Source organism: Anser brachyrhynchus, assembly GCF_964034855.1.
Source record: "Anser brachyrhynchus genome assembly, chromosome: 1".
Taxonomy (NCBI): domain Eukaryota; kingdom Metazoa; phylum Chordata; class Aves; order Anseriformes; family Anatidae; genus Anser; species Anser brachyrhynchus.
Window position 1 is genome coordinate 17,517,508 of NC_137694.1, and position 5,651 is coordinate 17,523,158.

The window sequence follows — 5,651 nt, forward strand, 5'->3', positions numbered from 1 at the left end:
CATCCCTTCCTTCTTTGGTATAAACCGTACCACTCAGCTTGGTGTCATCTGCAAACTTGCTGAGGGTGCACTCAATCCCATCGTCTATGTCATTGATGGAGATATTCAAAAGCATCAGTCCCAAGACAGACCCCTGAGGGACACCACTCATCACCGGCCTCCACCTGGGTATAGAACCATTGACCACTACACTCTGGGTGAGGCCATCGAGACAATTCCTCATCCACCGGATGGTCCACCCTTCAAATCCATAGCTTTCTAATTTGGAGATTAGGATGTTTTGCAGGACCGTGTCAAAGGCCTTACAGAAGTCCAGGTAGATAACATTGGTTGGTCTTCCCTTTTCAACTGTTGCAGTCACTCCATCGTAGAAGGCCACCAGACTGGTCAGGCATGATTTACCCTTGGTGAAGACATGTTGGCTGTCCTGGATCACCTCCTTGGGCCGCACATATCTTAACAATGCCTCCAGGAGGATCTGTTCCATGATCTTGCCAGGCACAGATGTGAGGCTCACTGGTCTGTAGTTCCCTGGGTCTTCCTTTCTACCCTTTTTAAAAATGGGAGTGATGTTTCCCTTTTTCCAGTCACCAGAGACATCGCCTGACTGCCACGATTTTTCAGATCTTCCCTTTTTCATATTTTTATTCTCCATCTTGTACATTTTTTCTTCCTGTTTTCTGCAGTTCTTTTGCAGTCCCTTTCTTTTCTTTTTCTCAGTTCTTTGTATTTCTCCTTTAACATTTTCTCTCAATTCATCTTTATTATTATTATTATTGTTATTGTTATTGTTATTGTTATTATTTATTTTTAAATTAGTTCTATTTGACTTTTCTTATTTGTGGTTTTAATTAATTAATTAATTATGTTGGGACCCTCATTTGTTTTTGTAGTTGCTGATATATCCTCAAATCTACTTGAATGGCTGCACCTGTGGTGGTGTGAGGTGAAAGGTGAGTAAAAAAAAAAAAAAAAAGAAAAAGAAAAAAAATACTATGGAAATTAAGAAAAAAAACTTGGATGGATGGATTACAAGGGACCTTAACATAGTTTTATAGATTTAAAGTCTCAGGTACAGGAAGCTTTTGTAACTTATAGATCTTATTTCTGTTTCCCATTCTGAGTGCTTCTGACTTGTTTGGAGAAGTCCTAATGGGGTGATGGGGAACCGGGTAACTGAGAAATGAGAAAAATGTAAAGCATGGAACAGGAGAACATGATGGCTCAGAGGAAAAGATGATCCATTTGCTACCTGAACGATGTTGCCCACCACATACTATCAGAACTACCATAGCTTTCTTCCTGAGAATGAAACCTGAGTCTTACATGTGGGGAAAGTGGATAGCTGAACTTGAGAGCTAGGGCAAAGCATTACTATTTCTGCAAACATAAGAAAACAGACATTTTTTTTTCTTATTTTTGTTTCTTCTTAAATGTGGTCCTTCCTTCAGTTCAGTGGTGTGAGAAAATATATAGTATCTGTTGTTTTTTGTTGAAAATTAACTCCAGAAACTACTTTGGTGAATGGTAAGGTTCTGTTAAACCTGACATGTGGTAGGTAGTTCCGTCCAAGAATATAGTTTAAGTTTAAGCTAAATAATAGATACAATTCAACACAGACTTTGTCTAGGAAAAGTTTTTCTGAGCACATTAGTTTTACATTGTAGACCAATGTGTTTAGGTGGGAGCAAGAGTCCCTATAGAGAGTGTGGGAGTCACAAAGATGGTAGTGAATATGCATTATAGTATTTCTCTAGAGAAGAAGAACGATGTTAGTATCTCATGTGAAGAGAATACTATCATTAACGTTGTGTCTTAAAAGGCTGTTTAGTATTTGTTAATTAAATCTAGCTGGATAATGTGATTAAATTCATGTTTCCTTTCAGACACCACTTTTTTAGTATCTGAGGAAAATTCACGAAAGAAGTTCTTAAGTTGTTAGTGTTTATGATTATTCAGCTGTTTGAAGCGATATGATTTTTTTTTTTCTTGAGTTAATTTGCAGATTAGGATCCTGACATATGTGCATTTTGCAATTAGCTGTAGTAGCTTAAGATGTTCCTAGCCTCATAGCCTTTTTTTTTTTTTTTTTAAATAGTGTCTAAATAACAAAACTAACAGGAGGAGACATATGAGATTTTTTTTCCAGATGCTTCTGGGCAAAACCTAACAGCTAAGATTAAACCCTCCTTCTCTAGAAGCTTATAACAGACAGTGATCTCTGATAATAAGTGGGTGAAAATTATTTCATATTCTATATTTCAAACTCTGTTTTGGTAACTATAACCCCAGGAGAATGAAAATAACAGGTGGGGATAGTAATGGTTTACCTTCCTCCAGCCATTTACAAAATGAATGAGTCTGAACCTTGATTTTGATGCTTATACCAGAAAAACTCTGAACAAATGGTATATTATAAAGTCCATAGAAAGATATCATTTAGAATGTAAAAAGTTATGAAACCAGGTAAGCTTTCAGCAAAAGCTTTAAAATATTGTGTAGACAGGCTGATATGAAGGTCAATTGGAGATAAATCTGTACTGTAATACTGGATCTCAGAGGAACAAAAATCCACTGGAACACATTAGATACAGCTGGCATGGGGACATTACTTCTCTTTACAACATTATTGAAATTCATACTGGAATGCATATGTTCAAGGTAAATATACAAGTTTTGCAAACTTTGGAAAAACAGAAAAAATTGCAAGCATGAGATGAGCTGGAAAACCTCTCACCCCTCCCATTCAGTAGTGCATATTAGAGAGTTTGAAAGCTTAATGAACCTGGAAAAAATTATAAAATAGGAACTTGAACTTGTTCTTACATTTCTCCCCTAAAAGACATTAAATGTTACTTTGCTTTACTGCAGGACAAGATTGTCAAGATAAATAGTTCCATGAAATAATATATCTGTTCACAGCCTGAGCAAGAGGTAAGAAAGGGACTGATATTTTATAAACACATTCACAGCTAGAAAATTTCTGATATCAGAGAACTCCTCAGTCTGGTTCAGGAAGGCAAAACATAGATTTTGCTGCAGATGAAACAAATCCAGACAAAAATTAGTTTTAAAGTTTAAAATAATTGAATCCTGTTCTCTCTCTAAGGTGATCTCCTAGCTGGCTTTACTTCCATACACTACAGTTTTGCTTGTTGAGATTTAACTGTTTACCTGAAAATGAGTTTGAATATTGAAATGGTGTGTATCTATCACTATTCTTACTATAAAGGCAAAGGTACTGTGAAGGAAAATATTATGAAGTCAATGATGCCCCTTAAATTCACCAGTAGAATAATTTGAACTGTGAATGAAAACAGAGGTTCAATCTCAGCAGACAGAAAAGGTCATACAGAGCCACCAGGACCTGCCATTTTCCTTTGGGGTTTCATGGTGTCTTCATGGTGAGCAGCTATACTTTGATAGACCTGCAGTTGAAAACTGCCTCTGACTACCTCGAATACTTACTGGAAGAGTGAGCAGCGCTTTAAGGGAGTGAAGTTTGAGTGAGATGACTGGTCCTTAGTTAACTAGACAGCTATTATTTGGAATTTCTTTGGAATTCCATTATTCATTTTAATATATGTGAATATCAAGAGAGATTTTCTATTTCTTTGATTTTTTTCCCCTTTTCATTAGACAAAAATATACTTAACTTTTATAGGACAGCAAGTGCTTCTGGTATGCCAAAAAATTCCTGAATATTGCTGGAGAATAAGGTATTTTTAGGAAGTATAAAAATGTGTTGATGAGCTCAGCCTCAGTTACATTTATTTGCAAAAATTAGATGCTTTAGTGGAAAAAAAAAAGCATATAAAAGAACTGATTCCAATCTTTCGTTTTGCCAATATTATGCATGTTGTACTGCATAAAGTTAAAAGTTATTTCCATTTCCAAAGTTATCTCCATTCCGTGGAGAAAGTTAATCATTATCTCCTAACATGAAATATATCTAAAATTAAACAATAATAATAATAATTCAAGAGTTTTTCTAAAGTTTGCTAAAGAACCTCCCGAGTCGGTCACTGTTTTCACTTTTTAACATGTCTTAGAATGAGGGAACAGCCAGAGAGAACTGGAAAAAGTATGTTAATATTGATAGGGGAAAAAATGTAAGATCCAAATATCAATAGGTCAGTGCGTCTGACATCAGTCCTAGACACAGTACTCTTTTCAGTTGTGCAGGATTCCCTTATCTAAATATAAAAGAATGATACAGTGATAACATTAATATCCGTTAACTTTGTTAATGTGTTGTCTATTTAAGGATTGAACTTAAAACTTATGCTGACAAAGAAAATTGCATTGGTAAAAGAATTTCCTGTGAGATATATGGCTTTGCAGCTCTGTGATTCATGTTTAAAAATTATACTTTACAAAATCAATGTGATATGTACTAAATGAAAAAAAGACAGGCTAACTTATGCATGTCAAAAGGTATGGGTAATGGACCATTAAGGTCCATTATGGATCTGAATCAAATAAGATTTATTTTCCTCATGGGGTAGTGCAGGTTATCTGTCTTGGCCCACTGCCACTCAGCCTCTAACAATCTCCTAGTGAAAAAAGTGAAAAACAGAAAGCCAAAACTTTCAGTTGTGAATTTTGAAAACAAAATTGATCAGGGCATCTCTTCTAGCAAGCCATGTACATTCAAGAATGATACATTTTAACACATGCAAATTCAAAGTCTTAGATCTAAGCGCAAAAGATGCACACTGATGTACATACAGCCTAATTTTTTGCTTGTATGATTTTGTAATCTGTTATTTTGGCAAAGATCAAACCCTTCAAATGCTATAAGAAGGTAAAATAGGTGCATTCTTCCTCTGCATTTCTCCTACCTTATTCGTAAGAAGTCATATAAAGTGCGTAGATTTCAAGTAGTAGAAATATCTTTTGATGATTGGTGATAATGAGGAAAAGTCTCTGTATTAAAGAAAGATAGTAGGAAGCAAATACAAGCCTTATGGATCTGGAGGGATTTTGTCATACTCATTAATCTTGATTTTCCCATCTAATTATGCATGTCCTCTTTGCCCTTTTCTATTGAAATGCAGGAGTTCTTTGTCTCTGAACAGGTTCAGCTTCTGTTTAAATAACTTTTTAAAAGATCAACTTCCACAAATCCATCACCTTCAAAGGAAGTGCTACAATTAGATTATTAAGTGCTGAAACTGTGTTCTGTCCTGTGAGAGATATAGAAGAAAACAAGGTCCTGCTGCCTGGTTCTTACAGTCAAGAAACGTGCTCCAACATTTCCTTCAGCATCTTCCTTGAGGTTTGGAAATCCCAGATATCTGAGACTCAGACTTTCATGAGTTATTTCACAGTATCCTAAAGAGAAGAGAACTCTAGGGGGAAAACATTGTTTGTGATGTACTTAGCTATAGAGTATCGGTTGTTTCTTTCTGTTTAAAGAATAAGTCAACGTCTTCCCATATAATGCGGTATAATCAAAATCCAATGAATGAAATACTACACTCCCTTCACCATAAAATATACTGTTTATTAAATAAGCTTTAAAAAAAAAAGTCTACATGCAGAGTCTGCTATGAATACCTGAAATGCTATTAGGTAGGACTGGATTGATCTGCCCAATTGTAGTAGAGTTTATTTGTAGGACATATCTTACTACACTGGCATAAGAT

At 35.4% G+C, this 5,651-nt stretch overlaps 1 long non-coding RNA gene across 1 annotated transcript; it reads left to right on the forward strand.

The window, feature by feature from the left end:
* The first annotated feature begins 1,023 nt into the window (after positions 1-1,023).
* LOC308188377 lies at positions 1,024-5,384 on the forward strand. The gene is made up of 3 exons (XR_013945465.1): positions 1,024-1,072; positions 2,872-2,934; positions 5,082-5,384. It is a non-coding gene; the product is annotated as an uncharacterized lncRNA (long non-coding RNA).
* Positions 5,385-5,651: the final 267 nt, after the last annotated feature.